Consider the following 23,584-nt stretch of genomic DNA (forward strand, 5'->3'; position numbering starts at 1 on the left):
ATATTTCCTCAAAGAAGACATACAGATAGCCAACAGACACACGAAAAGGTGCTCAGTATCACTCAGCATCAGGGAAATGCAAATCACAACCACAGTGAGATATCACCTCACATCTGTCAGAATAGCTAAAATCAAAACCACAAGAAACAAGCGTTGGTGAGGAAGTGGAGAAAAATGAACCCTTTGTTCATAGCAATACAAACTGGTACAGCCAATGTAGAAACAGTAATGGAGGTTCATCAAAGAATTAAAAATAGAATTACCAAATGATCCAGTAATTCTGCTACTGGTTATTTACCCAAAGAATATGAAGACACTAATTCAAAAAGATATATGCACCCTATGTTTATTGCAGGACTATTTACAATAGCCAAACTATGGCAGCAACCCGTGTCCATTAATTAATAAATATATATATATATATAAATTTATATTTATATGCGTGTGTTGGAGATTTTCATAAAATATTACATACCATGGAATATGAATGGCTAAAGATACAATATATACATATAGATATTATGGAATATTAGCCATTAAAAAAATGAAATCTTGCCATTTGCAACAACATAAATGGATCTACACTGTATTATGCTAAGTGAAATAAGTCAGTCAGAGAAAGACAAATATCATACGCTTTTACTCATATGTGGAATTTAAGAAACAAAACCAAGAAAAAAGAAAAGAGAAACCAAAAATCAGACTCTTAGCTATAGAGAACAAACTGATGACTACCAGATGGGCGGATGGGTGAAACAGATAATGGGGACTAAGAGGACACTTATGATGAGCACTGTGTGATGTACCAGATTGTTGAATCACTATATTGAACACCTGAAACTAATAGAACACTGTTAATTATACTGAAATTAAAATTTTTAAAATTTAATTTAAAACATAGTTTGTTCCTTTTTATTGCTGACTAGTTTATCCATTCATCTGTTGATGGATATTTGAGCTGTTTCTGGTTTTTTAGTATTATGAATGAAGATGTGATGCATATTCTTGTACCAATAATTTTGTAAACAAATACTTTATTTACTTTCTCCTGGGTACCATACATAGGACTGAACTGCTGAGTCATAGAGTTGGGTGTATATGTGTTTTAATAAGTAACTTCCAGATCTTCTTCCATAATGGATATACCCACACTCCCTTTTTTAACAACACAGGAAAATGTTGGCAACATATGATGTTATATAAAAATAGCAATATAACTCTGTCATCTATGACATATGTTTATGGGAAAAAAATGGAGATCAATTTTTCAAATGTTAATAGAGGTAGCATGTGCATGATGGTTTGCAAGTGATTTTCACTTTTTTCTTCATATTTTTCTGCTTTTTTCTAATTTGCCACATCATATATGTATTGCTTTAAGACAATATCACTGTGCTTGCTTCAGCAGCACATATAAGGAGACAATATCACTTCGTTTTAAAAAAAAAAGGAAAAAAAAATATCCATAAACCATCTAATCAAAATACTCTCCTCTATTTATAAAGGTCAAGAGAGACAGAGAATTAATCATGAGCCCAGTTGTCCAGAGGAGAAAATAATCTATTCGTGGCAGTCTGAAAAAGCAAGAAGTTATATGGTAAGGTCCACTCAAAACTCACAAAACAATTCATCTGTACAGGTCTTTTCTTGAATTCTTGAGTCTGTAGTTAGGGAGAAGGACTTCTCTTGTCCCACCCTTATTTATTTTCCATGTTTGCAGAGCACCATGTCACATAACCTTGTTACATTGACATTGTGTTCCAGAGCTTTTTGCCTAGACCAGAAGCAATAGGCACTGTGTCTTATTACTCTGAGGCAAGAATATAATAGGTGTTCAGTGTGTTTGTGGAAAGACTGGCACAACATGGAAAGTGCGCTTGACATGGTGGCCATGTCTAAAATACAACTGTGTCATTAATATCGAGAACGGGAAAATTTAAGTTACACAGGATGTTTTGCAAAGCATGAAAAAAAAATCCCCCATTACACATTGCACTGGAACACCACTCCCACCAAAAGCACACAGGAGCTACTTAAACTTAAGCAACTGCTTAAAAGCCATTTTCAATGTGATTCTTATTTATCTCCCAACAGAAACTCAGATTACAAGGAGGAACTTTTCCCTCAACCAGCAGAATCAAAAAACTTAAAGTAGAGTACATAACATCAATCAAATAAAAGAACTCCCACTTCTAGAATACTTGTTTTATGCATTGTTTATGCATAATACCTCATTTATTCTTTTTCTTAATTCCCATATAGTTAACATGCAGTGTTGTACTAGTTTCTGGTATACAATACAGTGATTCAACAATTCTATACTGTATTCAGTGCTCACTCATCCTGATAAGTGTATTCTTAATCCCCTTCACCTCATATCTCATTTATTCTTAACAAAAACTTTTCAGAGTAGAGGACGAAGACATCACACAGTATAGTCATTTGCCCAGTCCACAGACCCGGTAAGAGGCAGAGTTAGAATTAGAGTTCAGGTCAAATGGAGTCAAATGTTTCAAGACAGATGCAGCTAAGTTGAGCTCTAATCTGTGCGATATTAGAACTGAGCACCTAAAAAGCTTAGGTTGCAGACTGCAGAAGCGACATCCTTTGGAGATGATCTGGAATGAAACATCAACTGATTACGAGATCACAAAGACGTTCAACCTGCCAGTCTGTCTCAGTGGAAGTGTGAGCTGAGGCAAAGGAGCCCTGTGTCTCCCAGAGCAGGGTACATTCCTTTTCTGAGGTGCCCCTAGGGTGGAATGTTCATGCAGGGGTCCCAAGGTTTACTTCTACTTCTAAGTGGAATGCTGTAAAATTAGAAAGTTGTGAAACATAAATAACGTGGTAATAAGAATGCTGACTCTAGAGGAAAAAAAAAAGAAAAGAAAAGAATCTGACTCTGGAACCAGAATCCTAGCTTTGCTTCTTACTAACAACATGTCCCAGGACACGTTGTGTAACCTCCCTGGGGCTTAGTTCCATCGTTAATAAAAATGGGAATGATAATTGCAGCTACTTCATATAGTTGCCTGGTGAAGATTAGGGTAGTAAATCCATGTAAATGAGTGAATCCATGCTTAAAACCATGCCTAACACATAATAAGCACTGTCAACCAAGGTAATCTGCTGCTGTTGTTGTTACGGTGTTTTTGTAGTATGTGCCATTCACTTGTTCAGAACAGAGAGATTCATTCAGGATAATTAAGGAAAAATCTGCTTGAATTGGTGAAAATGTAGATCAAAAATACTTATAATAATCCTTTATGTTACTTTCAAAAGGATATAGGTATTTAAATTAAAGGAACAAAGGTCAGCCAAAGAAACTAAAATGTATTAATGCAGAAAGATTCATAGGGACCTACTTCAAAAAATAGATAACAGTTTGCTTATACATGTGTCCTTTGAAAAGTGTCTTCTATTAAATAGTATAAGTATTCCATTACATTACAGCATTTGCTTAGCTAACAATCACTTTCCCTATGAACAGCAATTTCATAGACGTAAAAAAAGCATCGAAAAGCATCTTTAAGGTAATTGATGCCAATCTTACTTTTACCAGGAAACTCAAAGCACCCAGCACTCATGTCACATGGATTCCATAAGAAAACTTACACTCTCGTTTCAGTCCAGTCCATCTTTGGAAAGTGCTTCCTTCTATTGGGCTCAACTCTTTCTCCCTAGAATGTTCACTCTACGTCACTGCTCCTTGGAGTTACACTGAGCAAATATCATTCCTCTTCTTGCTGATAGCAGTTTGAGAATTGGAAGACAGCTGCTGTATCTTTCTCTGAAATCTTCACCCCAAAAGAATATCCTAAGTTCTTTGACAATTTTTCATTGACATGACATTAGATGCATTTTCTACCTTTATTGATTTCTTCCGGACTTCCTCTGGTTTGACCTTTTCCCTCCTTCACTGGGATTACCAGAACTGAGCATGATACTCTAGGTATAATCTGGTCAGAGCAGAGTAATGAGTAAGATATTGCCTTGCTTGTTTTGGACCCAACATTAATCTTGATGTTTTTCTAGACACTGACTGTCTTGACTTATACCAAGGTTAGCATTTGCTCCCTCCTTTTGGAGGAGTGGGGGAGGTAGTTGGGGAGGGGACTGCATTAGTCAGAGTTCTCCAGGAGAATATATATATATATATATGTATATATCTATATGAGAGGGAAGAAGAGAGAGAGAAAGAGAGAGAAGTTTGATTTATTATAAGGAATTAGCTCATGCTATTATAGAGGCTGACAAAATCAGATTCAAGGGAGCTAATGGTAAATTCCAGTGCAAGTCCAAAGGCCTAAGAACCAAGAAAGGCCTTGGGGTAAAGTCCAGTCTGAGTCTGAAGTCCAAAGCCTGATCCCCCAGCTCAAAGATAATCAAGTGGAGAGAGAAAATTCTTTTTTACTCTGCTTTTATTCTCTTCAAACCTAGGCCCACCCACTTTGAGGCCCCAAACTGCTATACCTGTTATGATTCAAATGTTAATCTCTACCAGAAACAGCTCACAGGCGCACCTAGAAATGATGTTTAACCAAATATCTGACTGTCCAGTAGCCCAGTCAAATTGACACATGAAATTTGCCATCACAGAGTGCTAGGCGCTATGTCAGCCATATCTTTCCCACCTTCTACCCTCAGTATTTTCCCCACCACTTTACATGTATTTTTATCAGATTTCTTCCAATATTTTCCCCATAATTTCAGTTTTGGGGAACTCTCAGATACTGATTCCTTTGTCATTATATTGGATACCGCTTTCCAACTGCCATATAAAATATCACTCAGCAAGTCGTCTTTTAATATAAAATACTAAACTGGAAACTATCAAGAAGAGCATCATATGGAGTCCCAGGTTTCCATCCAACCAGTAATCACACTTCCTGAGTGTGCTCATTGATTAGTTACTGTCTACTTTAATTATAGTGTCTGTCCTCATCTTCATAAATTATGAAGTTGAAGATGAAATTACGCCTATCCGACCTTCTACCTGTAGGACTCTACAGTCTTCAGGGAAGTACAGACACCTCCCTTGTTAACCAGTTTGCGGGGGAAAAAAAAAGGAAAAGAAAAAGCCCAGCATGTCCAGGTCTCAGTGGACCCCTTCTGGGCCACAAGGTTCATAATCTATCTTTTTCATGAACTTTATGAGGCTTGTCCCTGGGGACAAACTTTTAAGACTATAATTAATAGCATTTGCCCCCTTTTCCATAAATATTTACCCACTTCCTAATCAATTGTATGTGGATTAACTAATTCATTGTTTGTCCCCACCCCCCACCCCCCGCAGCTAAATCATGCAGTATGGTAGAAAATTGATCACTGATCAAAGGATAATGCTGCTTCATGTCTTTATTTTTGTTGTTGTTGTTTCATGTCTTTAGACTCCTCCATCCACAATTTCAGACTTGAAATTCCCTGAGTACTGAATCAATCATCTAATATATTTGATATCACTACCAAATTGGGAAGAAAAAAAAAAAGGTGTGGGGGAGGTAAAAATGTTTCATATGCCTGAAGGCAAAGACATTGATTAAATAAGCTTTATTTTTGTTGTGGACAGGTCTGTAGTTCAGGAGGCTTCATCTAAGATGGAGTTCCAAACACTAATCTGGTGGTGTTTTAAGGGTGTCCCTCCTGCTCTGTGATTCCATCATGATAGACCTGAGCCTCACCAATATTCCTACGTTTTATTCTGATTTTTCAAGATAGTAAAATTTGAAAGATATACTACATCAATAAATTAGGAAACCGAGTTTCACAAACACATAAAATTTCTTCCATCAGGAGGCTTCTGAAACTGTTACAAATAAAAAATGCAGAGCAAGAAGGAGCTCCGAAATATGGCTGTAACCACAGATTTATGCGAAGCAACTTGCCTTTTGGGACCCTCTGGCCAGCTCACTTGCCCGTAATTCTCTTCTTATTTTGGGACTGATCCCAAAACTCCCTAACTTTCCTGTATTTGCTTGGTTAAAGGTACTTGGCACACTGGCATATTTCCTTCATTTCCTGGCCATTTGATTCTCAAGCCAGTGACATATGCTTCCTCAAATTGACTTTTCTCATCCAATCTTTGGTAGCCATCTTCCACCTTGAGGGAAAGTGTTTTCACTCCTGGTTCAGAACTCTCAATAATGCTCCCTCCCAGCAAATGGATATCAGCAATGACTATCCTACTGCCCCCTGCTGATAGCTCCCACATGGATTCATCCATCCCACCTTTTAAGCTCTCATTCTAGAAACAAGTGGACAAAAGTCAAATCAGTTTGAATAAAAATGAGAATTACAGTAAAACTCAGCCTCAGTCTGATCCCAGCCTATTGAATCTATCAGGATATGCTACAGCAGAACTGACTGGGTGATGATTTAGAATAACTATGTTGACTAAATGTCAGGACTCTGGAATGAATCCCAGTCCTGCTCTCCAAGTCCTTGGCAAGCCATTTCTCCTCTCCAAGCCTCAGTTTTATAATCTGTATAAAAAGATGGTTTGAGCAGAAGGTCCCCAAGGTCCTCTTTAGCTCTCAAGTTCTGTGGATCTCTGGATCTATTGTAAAGTTGCCCATTATTAACTCATAACATTTGTGTGTCATAGCCTGACCCAGCTATTAGCAGTATAATCACAACTTTGGAGGCAATGAAATAATAACATTCTTAAAGAAATCAAACCAACTTTCCTTTTTCCTTCTCTCTACTTTTCCTGTTTGTTTTTCCAGTTTCCCAAATCTTTGTGTATTAGGTGAAGGAGGTGCTCCTTTCTAGACTGAATGGTAGTGAGGAGTACTGAAAATGTCATGACAACGCCTGTCCTCAATTGATCCAGCCCAAATTTGCAGATGCAAGAGCTTCAGATAGTCATCCCAACTTCTGAGTGCTTGTCCAAACCAAACCTCTGAGCCTTGGACTCAGCGCTTCTTTTAAGCAGGATTACATTGAGACTCACACTTTAATTCTGTCTCAAAAGATCTCTGAAACTTTTGGGGAAAGCTAACCCATAAATGCAAGTAGACACGCTCTCACACACCATACACATATGTACAGATGTCCATGTGTCCCAGGGACTATAGGTACTGCATCATGGGATCCTGCATTCCTCTAAAACATCAGAAGGAGGTCATTTTTCTAGAATAGGAGAGTGTCAATTTAAAAGCAGCAGAAAGAATGAGGTCTCCAGGAGGCTGCCATTTCCAGTGATGGCCGTGGCTAGAGGGACCCACTGCATGGTTTCACCTATGTTCTGATCACAAAGAGTCATCTTTATTTACATGCTGTGTCTGAATAGCAGAGACATTTGGTAGCGTTTTGGAGAAGGACTTTGATTGCCACATAGCTTTAAATATTAGCTGCTTTGAACCCTGTATATCATGCTATATTTATGAGGTAATAAAGGGCTAGGGGTCCAATGAAATAAAAATGAGGAGGATTAAACAAGAGAATAGTAGGTAGCTCTGGCCTTGATGAGAATAAAAATATTGCAAATCCTCAATTCTGTTGTGTTCTGAAATTACCAGTTCATTTTCCAATAGTTTCCAATTAGTATATTTCAGGATATGATGTCACCCAAAGTCTAAATAATATGTTGATTCTATCTCTATTTACACATTCATTCATTCAGTAAATATGCTTATTGACAGTGAATTCTGTATAAGGCATTGGATGAAAGCGCCGTAGAAATGATGTAGGAAGCACAGCTCTGTCCTTTATGACCTAATTGTCTTATGAAGAGACAAAATGGATATGCATATGACTGTAATTTATCACGCTGCTTTGATTACTAAAGAATTAAAGAAGAAGTATTTAAAAGTATGCATTAGAATGTAAAGGAACAGAATCCCAGGAAGATAGAGCCATGTAAGCGTAGACATAGAGGCAAAAAGTACAAAACTATTTTAGGGCATGACTGAGTCAGTGTGATTGGACGTTAGAGGAAGGGAGGGGGACAGTCTTGGAAAGATATGAGTAGGTTGGGGAAGGTTATGAATGACTTTAAATGTCATACTGACAAGTCTGGCTTTCATTTACTTGAAATGGGAAGTCAGTGATGATTTGGAGCAGAGAATATGAGCAAAGTGATACTTTCAAAACTCTGTTCTCAAAGTTGGGTGCAGGACTAATTGGAGTCAAGAGAGCTTGGGCTATGATGCTCAGTTACAAGGCTTTTTCAGCCAACTCAGTGCAAGATAATAATGACCTCACCTAGGTAGGTAGAGATTTAGAAGACAAGAAAATTAATAACTATAAGAACAAATATGGAAGAATCAGAGTCCATATATATGGAATAAGAAAGGAGTTAGAGAAGACTCTGGAATTTTAAAATAGAATGACAATGGCTCCACTGAGAGATAACCAGCACATGAAGAGTGATGTCAACTCAATTTTAAACATTTAAAGACTAAGAAAACATTTCACACTCTGCCTATGAGAAATCTCCTTTTTCAAAGTTAGACTTGAACTGTGAAGTAGTAAAGTCTGGTGATATCTTCTCATTGTTTATAAAATTCATTTTAAATTACAAACAAGAAGGAAAATAAGAGCACTTCATGTTTTCTTTGTCTAATCTCCAACAAAACTGATTATTCAACATCCATTTACTTTTGTTGCCTTATCCACATTGCCGGCAATAATCAAAACAGAGCCCAGAATAGGTCAATGAAGCATATTCCATCTTTACTTCCTCAAGACTGCAAGTAATAGCTCAAGAATAACCAACAATTGCAGAAAATGCATCCAGTCTGGATTGAGACGTCATTAACATCAAGCTCAGAAAAAAGGACTTTCTATTATCAATGGTCATGGGAATGAATGACTCCCCAAGGAAACAGTATGTTTTCTTAATAGCTCACAAGTTATCCTGGTTGGCTTGATCAAGTAGAGCAGAGCTACAAATTATTGAGATGGTGGCAAAACAAAGCTTCTTGGGAAAAGAAAATTCGAGGAACAAAGGAGATTAAAGGTTAACTTTTGAAGCAGAAATATGGAGGGGGGCTTGCCTCTTGAGATATGTTTGCTTATGCTCTTATACCATTCCAGTGTCCGATTTCCCAAAGATGAGACATGGATAGAGGAAGAGGGTAAAACCCTGTCTTCAATCTCTCCCCTTGCCCTGTAGTAATCTTCAGGGCAGAGTTCGTGACCCAAATGTCTGCTGGGTTATGAGAGAGAGGTGTTAGAACAAACCCAGGGCAGATGAGAGCTCCTTTTCACTTTCTGACTACCCTTTGGCAGATAGGGTTCTGTTAGGGTCAGGAGGGTCATTTCATCTCCTCTTTGGAGCTAACTCTAGAAAAGAATCATCACACTGGCACACTGTGTTAGCCCTTACTTGGCTTCACTCAAGTCATTTGTCCTACTTCCTCTGATCACAACACATTGCGGGGAAAACATAGCTCTTCACTCAAATGCTGTCAGCTAGGGATGATTCCAAAATCACCAGGAGGGACCAAGAGGACAAGCGGAACCTCCACTCCTTTCATGGCTTTCTAACAGCATTCAGGGAGGTGTTCTTGCAGCTTCAATGGGTGACACATCTGAGCAAAGACTTGAGCCACTTCAAGTGAATTGGTATTCATGATGATGATTATAGACATCATACTCAGAAACAGGCCACTCATTCCACTCATTCAGTGCTGACAAGAACCCTGGTAACTAATTCTCTGAATCACAAGTCACACTTGCATCCCACTGGATGGTAGACAGTGCACTTCCCCAGGCATTGCCAGCACATACTCACCAGCCAAGACCCAAGATCTCTGTTGATGCCATCTCCATCTACGGAGTAAGAAACTGAGGCTCAGAGAGGTTAAATGATTGGCTCAAGGTCTCAAATCTCAGAAGGGGCAGAACTAGAACTTTAACCTGAATCTTCTGAGTCTGAATCCCTTGGATTTTTCTCACTGTCCCACACAGTAATTAGAGGTCATGTGCGTACATTAGTACATGTACCCAATCTAAAATTCCACATAATCTCTAATCATCCCAAATACGTACTCAGCACTGGGCCAGTTCCATTGGGGAAAAAAAAAAAATCAGTGAGGCTTTTTTTTTTGGGGGGGGGGGCAGGATATAGTCAAAATGCCCACTTGACACACTAAGGTTTTCCATCTTGAGTGGATTCCTTGGCAGCCATTTATTTATTAATTCCATATAAAACCAATGTTTACTGAGCATGTACTATGTTCTAGACATAATGCTGAAACTTTCACATACTGTTTTCCTCTCTGTAACTTTGTGTAAATAATCCAAGTCATAGGTATCGTACACTTCTTTGTGGATTTATTTTCTACCATGCTGAATCCATTTTTGACTCATGAAACTCTCATTTCCCCTCAGAAGGAAAAAATTGGCAACATATTTCTGTCTGAGCACCACCCCCCTCATTTTTCAGAAATGTTCATCTCCATGACCCATTTATTCAGATTCTCTGGAAAAAAAAAAATAGAATTCACCCTCTGCAGATTGCCCTATTAATGAGTCTTATAAGGAGCTGATTTATAGGCGCAAAGCCCTTTGTTGGTGTTTAGGAATGGTGCTCCACAGTGGGCCATGAAAACAGACTGATCAATAACCATCCTGGGCCCCTGCTTTAAGGCTGCCCTCGAGGGTGGGCTATGGATTTCTTGAACACCTAATGAGCTGTGTTTCTGCCAGCATGGAGCCCTGTGGAAAGAGGAATAAATATTGTCTTTAGAACCAAAAGGACCAAAGACCCTGCCACGAGATCAATAATAAGAAAGTACTGAGGACGGAGGTGGGACACAGGTGGGAATATGGAACTTTTCCCTGGACTCAGAGTCAGAAGATCTGAATTCCAGCCCTGGCTCTGTCCCTTACTGGTGAAGTAAATATGGATGAGTTACTTAACCTCTCTGAGCCTCAGTTTTCTCCTGTATAAAATGGGGATACATGTAGAACCCACGTTAGGTAGAGATTACATGAGAGAGTCAAAATTCGTTACATTCTGGAAAGAGGTAAGGAGAACGGTTTCAGACAGGCTGAAATCAGACCCTGGTTTTCACTCCCAGTCCTGTCCCCCCACCACCTTGCCTGTGGACTAGGAGTTGGGTACGGTCAGGGCCATGTCATAGGTAATGCTTCCTCTATCGCACAGGACAGGGATTGGTACACTGCAGGTGTGGAGTGGGCTTCTACCCAACAACAATCCGTGTCTTCCCTTCTCTTTCTGCTACTTCCTTGCCACTTCACCTCCCCTTAATTATCCTCAGCTCTCACAGTCACTCTATTAGGAAGCAGCAGGGAGGGCTGCTTAGGAAGGAATCTTTATTCTACCCCTTTCTCCGCTTTGCGTTTTCTCCGGGCTGGCCAGAGTGCAATCTGGAGCTAGTTGGCTAAGACCACGGAGTGCTGAATGTTCACTACCAACCAGACAGCTACATCTCAGTCTTTTGGCTTAACGGTGGCTAGTGTGATTCCTTAAATAAAATCCTGAAAAATCCTGACCAAAAGAGAGCAAAAACGTTTAGCCTGGCTGCATTTTGAGCCAACTGTAAGCTAGAAAAAGAAGGAACAAGAAGACTCACCACAAGACTATATCAATAGCCCCAGTGTGAGAAGGCTCACAGTGTCTGGCCTGAAGCTCAAGCTGCCACAGCAGTGAAACTGTTTCTAATTTTAGAAATATTAAATAACTGATAATGACATGACCTTGTTAAAGAACCATATTGGGGGGGAAAAAAGGGACACTGTTAAAAATAGCATGCAATCTCCCAGCTGAAGGTTCCAGGCAAAATATGGGTTCACGTCCATACTGTAGACTCCAAATGCCGAGCACCCCCACGTTGCTGCCAAATGTGTCAAGTCCAAGGCTTCTGTGTGTTCTGGAAGACGTCCACTTTAAACACCCAGCAGGGCGCCTCTTAGCATCCTTAAGGTGCGAGAGAAGATATAAGCACTGGAAAAACAGAGGGAAGGACAGAGTCCTTGTCCTTCAAGTCTAGTCATCAGCCTCGTGGCAACTCCAAAGCCTCCTGATTGTACTGCGTGAGGCTAGACCACAGCACACAAGACCCAGTCAGGGAAATGCAGTCCCATGCATTGCCTGGGAATGTCTGCAGTGTCGCCGCTGGCATCATATCAAACAGCAATCTGAAAGGCAAGACCTAAATAAAGCCAGCCAGCCCCACTCTGGAGGACAGGAGTGGAAGAAGTGGTGGAGCTGGAAGGTTGACAGAGCCCCAGACAGTGTCCCCATCCTGTTCCACCCCGCAGATAGGCACCTCGAAGCCTTGGCTACCTCGAGGACCATTAAATGCTTTTAGCAAAGCTGTCTCCTAGGAGTAACCAGCTTCGAAAGCCAAATTGAAAAAGGTCCATCTGATCATGTAATTGGAGAGAAAGTAGGATCCGTGCCATGATAACACATTAGAGGCATTTGGAGATGAAAGAAAGTAAGAGGTGGTCTAATAATTAGCAGAGGCCTGAGAGTGGGGAGATGGTGCTTCTGGAGGCAACGCCGGAATTCATTTAACATCAGATGCCGCCGGTCCCTCCTGATGGGACTCTAAACACAGGGAGGACTTGCCGAGCATCGGCTAAATCTCTGACTTTCTTCTTATCTGCAACCCTTCCGTCCATACAATTTAGAAAAATGACTCTCAACAGGGGTCGTTTTGCCCTCCAGGGGACATCTGGCAATGTCTGGAGACATTTTTGATTGTCATAACGGAGGAGGGATTTTTCTCTGGCATCTAATGGGCAGAGGCCAGCAGTGCTACTCAACATCCTCTAATGCAAGACACAAAGAAGAATTAGTCAGTCCGAGTGTCAGTAGTACTGAGAGTGAGCAACCCTGGTTTAGAATGACGGATGTTTTCTAACCTTTCATGCTTAACAGGCTTATTTTATTTTATTTTATTTTATTTCATTTCATTTTTTTTTTCATTTCATTTTTTTTAATATAAACCTTGAAAAGCAAAACCCGTCTGAAACAAAAAGAAATGGCTTATTTTATCATAATTACAGTAATGAAAAAATCCCAGCAGTTAAGGAGAGATTCCAAAGGTGTTTATTCATTTCCATTAGGGAGTTGCACAGAATAGAGAGCCTAAGGGGGAGGAAAGGATGCTACCACACTGTCAGAGTCAAACAGTTTGAGATTTTTATTTTGCTCCTGCAGTTGAGGCCACCAAAGAACTCAGCAGACCGCACAGCCTGAATCGATGTTTTCGGAAAGCCAGATGTGAGGATGCATGGCTTCCTATCTGACGGCAGTGGGCAGGACCACACCGCTGCCTGAAAAGACCTTCCTAAGGTCTGGATTATACGATTGTCCTCTTGGTGCTTTCAACGGCGCCTCATCGTACGCAGGACAAAATACTATGTGGTTCTCCACCATCTGGCTCCCACCCACCTTTCCAACTATCTCATCTCTTCGAGCTTCCCAACTCATGTCTCTCATCCCAGTCATATTGAATTTCTTGACTTCTCCAGGATGTAACAGTCCTATCCTGCTTCTTGTTTTTCCATGCGGGAGTTTTCTTCTGCCGACCAGAACCTTGACTCTGCGTCCTGGCATTCTCCGAGACTTATCTCAAACATCAGTCACTTAAAAACCATTGTCTCACCTGACACCTGCCCCAGCCCAGGACTCCAGCCTGAATCTGATGCCCCTCCTGTGGACTCCCAGAAGCACCTGTCCCTATGTCCCGTACAAGACCCGTCATTCTGCATTTCAACAAGTTATGCATTGTCTCTGGGTGCTTTGAGCAGAGACAGTGTCCTGCTCATCTCCGTGTGTACACCAACCCCTCTGACGCCCCCCAGACCCCGTGCAGGGCTTGGGTCCCCAGCAAGCTTGCCACAATTATTTGGGAAAGGAATAGAAGAAAACGAAAGCGATAGGAAGATGACAGAGAGAGAGAGGAGAAAAGAGAAGGCTGTAAGCAAGGTGATGGGGAAGGAAGGAAGTGGAGCGAAGAGGGAAGGAAAAGAAGAGGCGGATGGAGGACTGGTGGCAGGGAGGGAGGGGAGGGAGGAGGAAAAGAAAGAGAAGTAAAGAAGGAAGAAAGCAGACCAAAGGAAGGGAAGGAAAAGAAGCAAGAAGGGAGTGGGGGAGGGGTAGAGCAGAAGGAGAACAAGGGAAGTGGGAGGAAAAGGAGAGAAGGCAGAGCCCTGGCCTTGTCCCTTGCTCAGGAATGACTTCTCTGATCTCTCAGATCTAAGCTCAATCCCTGCATGAACTCTTTTCAGGTGCTACGTCACTCCCTTTCAGAGTGCCTTACCACTTTGGTGATTTTAGATGTATGTGCATCATTATTTACTACTGTGTTGAAGGTTCCATGAAGTCCGCATCTGTGTTCTCGCATACGATTGTAGCGTCAGTACGCAGTGTGTCTATACAAAGCATTTGCTAAACAAATGACAAGGTGGGCAGACAGGTGGGGCCTTGCTAGCAGCTAGTGTAATTAATTAGAAATCAGCCTCTCTGCTTTTTAGAAATAGGTCTGAGAATTTCCTTTTTTTTTTTTCCCCTCCATCTATACTAAAAAAACAAAAAAAGAAAAAAAAAAACTTCTTCTTCTTCTAGATAGAACTGTTCTAAAGCGTTCAAGACAGTGGCATATACATTCTCACTTTAAAAATCAATCCCAGGAGCAATTTATTACAGGGAAATTTCCTGGACTCCAAGAAGCACCTTGAAGTCAGGAGATGATTAATTTGATATAACTGAAGAGCTGCAAACATCTGCTCCCCGTTGACATCTGCCTCTCATTAAGTTACAGCCCTCCGTCTCCCTCTGCACTGGGGGGCAGGCTTGTGTGTTGATCTGGTAACTCTAATTATATGGTAAGCCTGGTGCTCAAGGCTCTTGTGCCAGCCACCTGGTGAGGGCTCAGTAAAAACTTGCTCTATTGCATTGCACTCTAGATCCACCCTGAGCACTTTGTAAGTCCTCTGTCACTCCTAAATAATAGAAATAAAAAATAGTAATGAGGTTAGCGAGCACATTTCCATCTTGTAGCCCTGGTTAAGGCTGCATCTAGATACACTGACACCCTTGGTCGATTCAAATAAACTAATCCGTCCCATAACAAAAAATCTACCAAATCTATTATTTTGGCACCAGATTTGTGATAGGTCTTTAACTGATCATCTCTTCCTCCGCTTTCCTTTTTCCACTGATTCTACTATCAATGTAATTGTCCTCAATCAGGTACTGAGCCACTGGGTTCTGGAGCCTCGGGAGTTCTGCCTTGCCCATGAGTACATACCACCTTCCTGACCTTGACTTCTGAGCCCTCTACCGCCTGCAGCAGGCCAGACCTCTGTCCTGCCACTCTCCTCCAACAACCGCACTCTCATCAGCCCGTCTGACTTCTTGCTTTCCCAGTTCTTGTGTGCTTCCACCTTCACCCCTGTGCTTAGCTCACTCACGTGCCGTCAGACTGCCATCTTGAATACCAGCCCAGGCCCAAAAATTAATGTAAAATTAATTAAGTCTTTGCCACAGTCTTTCATAAAAACACCAAAAGGGAGAACATATCGTAACACAGAAAAATGCCCTAAAACCTATCTTTTCCCATTCCTTTCCCTCATTTTTCCCAAGTGTCAAGGCTCACCTGGAGTCTCTCTCCTCCCCACTCTGAACTCCTACTTCAAAGTTTCCTACATGCCCACATTCAGGTTCTTTTGTCCTCCTATCTTAAGTTTCTTTATTTTAAGGGTTTATTTATTTATTTGACGGAAAGAGACAGCAAGAGAGGGAAACACAAGCAGCAGGAGTGGGAGTGTGAGAAGCAGGTTCTAGCTGAGCAGGGAGCCTGATAAGGGGGTCCATCCTAGGACCCTGGGATCATGACCTGAGCCAAAGGCAGATGCTTAACAACTGAGCCACCCAGGCACTCTAAATGTTTATTACATCTGTGTCATTTCAGCCTCCAAGGCTTCTCTGGATTTTCCTGTAAGAGCCGCCTGAGCTGACCCAACAAGCAAAAAGTTCTTCCTAGAAGACAAGGTAAGGGGGGAAAGACTGGGGTGGGAGGAGGTTTTTAGAATAGTTTGTCTTATTCTTATCACATCAGCAGTGTACACTCTGCCCAGAACGCCCTCTGCCTATTTCTATTTAATACCCTACTCAATTGCCAAAGCCCAGAACAAAAGGTCCTTCCTCCTTGAAGCATTCCATGATGCCCCCTTAGAGAACTTTGTGCATTTTATCTTCATCTTTGGCTTTTGGTGTAAACACATATGTCTGCTTTTGAAAATTGGAACCCCAGGGTCATCTGGCATTTACCCTTTGATACTCTCCTAATGACCTTTGTCCTCACTTTCTGGGAAATGAACTTCATCCTCACTTTCTTTTCCTTCTTGGTTTGGCCATCTCTTTGAGGCTGCAGCAACCAGTATGAACTTGATATATCACAATGAAATTCAATGGGTGTCTGTGTCCGTTTGGGCTGCTATAACAAAAGACCATGAACTAGGCAGCTCAGAAACAACAGAATTGTTGTTTACTCTTCTGGAGGCTGGGAATTCCAAGGTCAAGATTCTGGCAGCTTCCATGTCTGGTGGGAGCTCTCTTCCTCATTCGTAGACAGCTGTCTGCTCCTTGTGCCTTCACATGGCGGCAGAAGGGGCAGGCAAACTCTCTTAGGGTCTCTCATTAGGGCACTAATTCCATTGGTGAAGGCTCCACCCTCATGACCTAATCACCCTGAAAGGCCCCACCTCCAAATAGCAGCACGATGGGGATGAGGTTTGAACATATGAATTTGCCGGGACACAGATATTCAGTCTCTAGCAGTAGATTCTTTTAATTATCTATTGCTGTCTGCTCACACTCCAAACACATGCACATTGTGAAAACAAAGAAATCTCTTATTTATCGTACATCTCCAAACATACCCAAGTCCTTGACCGGACGCGTGTTCTCAGAGAACTCCTGACCATGCAGTGACTTGTTTGCTACTTTGCACACTCCCCACAGTACCCAGGGCTGTGCTTTACTCACCTTAGGTGCTCAAGAAATATACTTGGAATTGAATTAAGTGTCTCTGAAATATTCATCTTGATTGGATTTCTTTTCTTTTTTTTTTTTTTGACATAACTTTGTCTGCATGGTGGTCCAAAAATGTTTTGAAAGTTAAAAAATGGTGGAGGAAAAACAAAGGATTAAACATAAACTGGTTCGACCAGTTTCTTTCCCTCTGGATACAAAGCCAGCTTGAAGCTTTGTCTGAGAAAATCACACTCTCAGGCAAAAGCTAATAGGCTGAGGGTTGGTCCTTCTTCCACAACCTGCAAGGCTGCAAGACCTTTCATTTCTGTATTAGAATATTCTGTTATACTAGGCTCATGTGGCTCCTTTGGTTAATGGTGACAGAAAATGTGACTCTAGGGCCACATAACTGCGAGTACTACTGGCCTAGGGGCTGGAACAGATTGATACGATTGGCAAACCCCACCCAGGCTGCTCTTTGTAAGAAGGGGAGAAAATGCAGTGATTAAACTTAACCACTCTCATGCATTGTGCAATTAATCTCCAGCATCCCTGGACTGCTCTCCAAGCTCCATAACTTAGACCCAACCCACAGAGACGGGCCCATTGACTATGTTTCTAATGTACGATAGAGTCTGCACACAAAAATTCATTCATTCTTTCAAAATTCAATCCCTCTCCTCCTGTGGAGTGGGGGCTTAGAGGAACGAGGATGTATTTTCTTTGGCAAAGCTTTTGAGTCAGAAGTTCAAGGTAGAGGCAGCCTGGGGAAAGCAGATACTGTTGGTCGCCTATGCGTGCCCTTAACTCCAGCCCCAGGGATGGGTCATGAACCCATTCCCCCTGACAGTAATTGGTTTAGATGATGGCATGGATCTAATTCAAGCCAATGAGGTGTGAGAGAAAATCTGCGGGAGAATTTTAGGAAACTTTTTCTTAAAAAAAAAAAAAAAAAAAAAAAAACAGAGGAAAAGCTGGTCTCTTTTTTTTCCTCTGGCCATTGTCATGCCTAGTTGTGATAGCTACAACCAGGGCAGCCATCTTGCAACCAAGAGAGAATTCAGCCTGAGGATGAGGACAAGTATGGCAGAGGTGAAAGATAAAAAGACCCTGAATTCTTGATACTGGCATTGTGCTGCTGGATAACCGACACTGGAACCCCCTTAGCTCCAGATTGCTTGTAATGTGAATACATTTCTTTATTGCACAAGACATTTAAAATTCATTTTCTTCTGTTACTTGAGGCCCAAAGAATCTTAATACATTTGCTTTATTGAGTGGCTAAAACATTTGCAGATTTTTTTTTTTTTTTTTTAAGTATTGGTCTTGCACATGCTACATCACAGCAAAGTGAGACCTGATCCCTGTTTCTGGCCACTTCTCCCTCATATTTCCAGTCTTATATCCCCACTGAGGACAGTGTCGCTGGCCTTCATCTTCAGATGGGCAACCCATCGACTTAATGGGTTAGGTCTACAGTGAGCTACTGACTCTATACAGGTTCTTTTTTTTTTTTTAATTTTTTATTTTTTATAAACATATATTTTTATCCCCAGGGGTACAGGTCTGTGAATCACCAGGTTTACACACTTCACAGCACTCACCAAAGCACATACCCTCCCCAATGTCCATAATCCCACCCCCTTCTCCCAAACCCCCTCCCCCCAGCAACCCTCAGTTTGTTTTGTGAGATCAAGAGTCACTTATGGTTTGTCTCCCTCCCAATCCCATCTTGTTTCATTGATTCTCCTCCTACCCACTTAGGCCCCCATGTTGCATCACCACTTCCTCATATCAGGGAGAAAGGGAAGCAAGGGCAAAAATGAACTTTTGGGATTTCATCAAGATCAAAAGCTTTTGCACAGCAAAGGAAACAGTGAATAAAATCAAAAGACAACTGACAGAATGGGAGAAGATATTTGCAAACGACATATCAGATAAAGGACTAGTGTCCAGAATCTATACAGGTTCTTAATTTCACACCCAAATCATAAACCACTTCTTCCTGCCTCCTTTAGGCTTCTACAGAACACCCACTTGCTAAGCCAGTCCCCTGACATTGTTTTCAAGAAAGGGAATACAAATGATGTGCAGGCAGAGGCAAACAATCTTACCTTTTCCATGTCCATCTATTTCATTTATTAGGGTCCTAAACACAGCCAGCACTTGGTTAGGCTCTTCATGGGCTAAAGGGATAAGGTACTTACCTCCAAGTGACATCAAGCTCTGAATGCCATCCTTCAAACAACTACCTAGGCCTTCCTATAGACCGCATCAATTTATTTATTATTTATTTTCTCAGCATTTAGTGAGCAGTGAATCTATTCCATTCATTCTTTTTTTTATATATATAATTTTTATTTTTTATAAACATATATTTTTATCCCCAGGGGTACAGGTCTGTGAATCACCAGGTTTACACACTTCACAGCACTCACCAAAGCACATACCTTCCCCAATGTCCATAATCCCACCCCCTTCTCCCAAACCCCCTCCCCCCAGCAACCCTCAGTTTGTTTTGTGAGATCAAGAGTCACTTATGGTTTGTCTCCCTCCCAATCCCATCTTGTTTCATTGATTCTTCTCCTACCCACTTAGGCCCCCATGTTGCATCACCACTTCCTCATATCAGGGAGATCATATGACAGTTGTCTTTCTCTGCTTGACTTATTTCGCTAAGCATGATACGCTCTAGTTCCATCCATGTTGTCGCAAATGGCAAGATTTCATTTCTTTTGATGGCTGCATAGTATTCCATTGTGTATATATACCACATCTTCTTGATCCATTCATCTGTTGATGGACATCTAGGTTCTTTCCATAGTTTGGCTATTGTAGACATTGCTGCTATAAACATTCGGGTACACGTGCCCCTTTGGATCACTACATTTGTATCTTTAGGGTAAATACCCAATAGTGTGATTGCTGGGTCATAGGGCAGTTCTACCATTCATTCTTTTTTAAAAGTTTATTTATTTCTTAAGGACTCTGTATACCCCATGTGGGGCTCAAATTCATGACCCCAAGAGAGTCACATGCTCGCCTGGACTAAGCCAGCCAGGAGCTTCTCTGTTCCACTCATTCTGCTAAGCGTTGGGAACAGAAACACAAACGAGCCTTTTATTCACTCAACAAGCAAACTTAACATCTATTTTGTGCAGCCAAGCATTAGTGAAAAAATTATGATGAAAAAAGTCCTGAAGCTTGCCCACAAGGGCAGTCTATGGTAGAGACAATCATTTATCATATATTCACACAAGCACTAGGTGAAGGGGAAGAATAGGGCAAGACAGAACATTCTAGACAAAGGGAACTGCAAATAAAAAGGCACTGGGGCATCAGAGAAAGTGGTGGAATTCAGAAATTCAAAGACCAGTGTGACTGGAGCATAATGAGCAAGGAGAAACTGTTTTAAGAAGAGGCTGGTGGAGCCCCCCAGGTAGCTCAGTGGGTTAAGCCTCTGCCTTTGGCTTAGGTCATGATCTCAGGGTCCTGGGATCGAGCCCCACATCGAGCTCTCTGCTCGGTGGAGAACCTGCTTTCCCCCTCTCTCTCTGCCTGCCTCTCTGCCTACTTGTGATCTCTCTCTGTGTGTCAAATAAAGAAATAAACATCTAAAACAAACAAACGAAAAGACAAGGCTGGAAAGACAAGAGGCAAGGGCTGGGCCACCAAATGCCCTTTGTACCATATTAAAGAGTTTGGACCTTTTCGTCAGGGTCCTGATGTAACATTGGAAAATATTGAGAAGGATAGTAAACCAACCAGACTTTTGCTGGAGGAGCCAAGCTTGGAGTCAGAAAGATGAGTAAAAAAATAAACACAAGAATGGAGAGGAGAAGTTGGATGACAGATGTCAAGCGGGCAGATCAGCAGAAGATAATGGCCAGCATGCTGTTAGATGAGGAACCGAGGAAGAAGGACCAGAAGGTAGAGATGATTTCCAGGCTTCAGGTGACATCACTTTAAGTAGGAGCAGAATTAGACTGCATTTAGTTAGCAGGACCTAGCGTGTCCAGGATGGAGTATCCAAATTAGACATGAAGATATATCAATCTGACTCAAGAGAAAAATCTGGGTGGGAAAATCTGGGTCCCATAGCGAATAGGCAGCATGAAGACACAGAATGGGTAGCACCCAAAGAAAGGATATAAGTGAACAGAGAGAAGTTCTAGTAGAGATCCCTGAGGACAGTCTATATTTGTGGGGCCTGGGGCAAGAGTACCAGTGAAAGTACCCATGCATCCGCTTAAGTATTTGAAAGTGAAACATCAAACTGACAGCCCATTAAAATCTTTAATCCTCCTACTTTTAATGTTATATCTTCATAACAATGCTATTTTAAATATGTAAAATAATAGTTTTAAGTGACTGAAATTTGGCAAAAAAATAAGATGAGTGAATTCAATTATTACTTTAATATGTCTGCATGTTCTGCTGGTGAGCCTGCAATGTGCAAATGAGGGATTCAAAAAGTCATACACATTTGGTGAGTTATTATAAATTTATCCCATGAAATTTATTTTCTTCATTTCGACAAAATCACTAATTATGTTCTTATAATCAAGATTCTTATATAATTCATGTTCTTCTCACAGGAGTACCAAAATATAAAACTGAGGCAGGCGTGATTGAAAATGTCAAAAAAAAGTGCTAAACTAACACTTCAATTCAGAAATGAGCAATTCATTTTACATAGCATGTCCAAACTTAATATACAGAATATATAGAAAATATTACAAAATATTTTAACTTCATTATCTCGTAGAGTAGTATCTAGATCTACAGAGCAATATAAAAATTCAATATACTTCCCGCTCGTTATATCTGAGCCTACATATATACAAATTTAAGAACAACGGGAGTTGTTTACTATTACAGAATGTTTGCCTGCCTCTTTGTGACACCACTGTAAGTTCCACCTTAGTTCATGAATATTTCTAGAATTCTGAATCAGAAAGCGAAGAGAAGCAAGAAAATGGACATTTGGTACTTTGGACAAATGATACTTCATTATATAATCAGAATATATTGCATTCATGTTATCTCAGAGAAAAGATTTGACACAGGAATTAATTTGCCTTTTCTCTTATCTGTGTACCTTTGCCACTCAAATCCTCCCTCTACGGCAAGGCAGTACCCATCTTTGCCTTCCACGGCAGCAGAACTCATGTATCTTTATGGGACTTGGACTTATGCTTAGAATCCATGGGCAGAAGAGGCAGAGAAGGATTTCCCTTGGGGCTGAACAAGTTTGGTCATGACGGTAACTGTTAAAGGTTATGAAACACAGTGTCTGAGCATGGGATCCCTAATGGTGGAAGTGCCCTTGTGTTCAAGAAATCGATTGGGAGGGTGTGGTATGTGGGGGCCTTCTAAAAGATGCTGCTCAGGACAGGGCTCCCTAGGGCCTGGTCTAAAAGGTGGTGTTATCTGAGGAGCATCAACAGCTGTAGGGTGATTGCAGGAGAGAATTCCATGAAGCCAGAGAAATAAGAGGAAAATCAAAATTGGTACAGCAGACATCAAGGGAAGAAGGATTTCCAAGGAATTACCAACAGAGGCGAGTGGCAGGCCATTGGGTAAACAAAATGTGGCCTATCCATATAATCAAATATGATTCCCCAATGGAAAGAAGTCAAGGGCACACACATGGTACAACACAGAGGAACCTCAAAAACATGAGGCTAAGTAAAAGAAACACATCACAAAAACCCTACATATACACTTGATCTGTATCGTCCACTTATAGAGAAGCCCAGGGAGACAGGAATGTGTTTCGTGGTTGAAAGGGGCTGCAGAGCTGGAGGAAATCAGAGTAACTGCTACTCCGTATGGGCTTGCTTTTCCAGGTGATGAAAATGTCCTAAATCTAGATTATGCCAAAGGCTGTGCAACTCTGTCAATACAGTAAAAGCCAATGTTCAATGGTTGAACTTTGTGGTATGTAAACTTTATCTCGATAAAACTGTTCTTTAAGAAGGAAAAATAAAGGAGGAGATAAACACTACATTTAAGGTCACATCACCCTTTGTCTGATCCACCAAATGATGGTCACCTAAATGTAAAAAAATCAAATCTTGGGAGCTGTCAGATGTTTAAGATCAGTGACTTGTCCATTGATCCTGACAAAAAAAGTAAATCCATCTCCTATTCCTTGAAAAACAAAAGATGAGATAGAGGGACTGCTTCGTAATAAAGGTCTTTCACACGAAGGTAAATTTGAAAACAGAGAGCATTTATGCAAAAAATCCATTTACTGTGTCAGTAATTTCCAGCATTTCCCCTGCTGTTATTGTAGATAATTGAGTAAAAGCTTTTCCTTCTCTACATCAAGCATCAGTATCCAACTGATCCTCTTAGAAATTCAGTTTTGAGATTTTGCTTCAAGATCATGACTGCAGAGTTTATGGGAAATGCATGTGTGTTTGGGTAAATGAAACTATTTCTTTTTCTTGAGGCGAACACTTAGAACAACTGGAAGAAAACAGAAATGGGGGGGGAGTAAGATCTTCCACCAACTTTATCAATACAGAGTCCCAGCTATCTTTCATCCAGCTGACTATATGTTTCGGTTATGAATACACATCTCTCCCACCCCACCAATTATTCAGCATTTAT

At 41.0% G+C, this 23,584-nt stretch overlaps 1 long non-coding RNA gene across 1 annotated transcript in view; it reads left to right on the forward strand.

Annotated features, from left to right (window-relative positions):
* Positions 1–16,546, forward strand: part of LOC123392476 — a 706,642-nt gene extending 690,096 nt beyond the window's left edge. The window contains exon 8 of the long non-coding RNA XR_006607196.1: positions 15,900–16,546. This is a non-coding gene — a long non-coding RNA (uncharacterized LOC123392476). The remainder of the gene's footprint in view (positions 1–15,899) is intronic.
* The last annotated feature ends 7,038 nt before the right edge of the window (positions 16,547–23,584 follow it).

The sequence above is a fragment of the Mustela putorius genome, unplaced genomic scaffold (genome assembly GCF_011764305.1).
Source record: "Mustela putorius furo isolate JIRA1106 unplaced genomic scaffold, ASM1176430v1.1 tig00000580_pilon_pilon_pilon, whole genome shotgun sequence".
Classification (NCBI taxonomy): domain Eukaryota; kingdom Metazoa; phylum Chordata; class Mammalia; order Carnivora; family Mustelidae; genus Mustela; species Mustela putorius.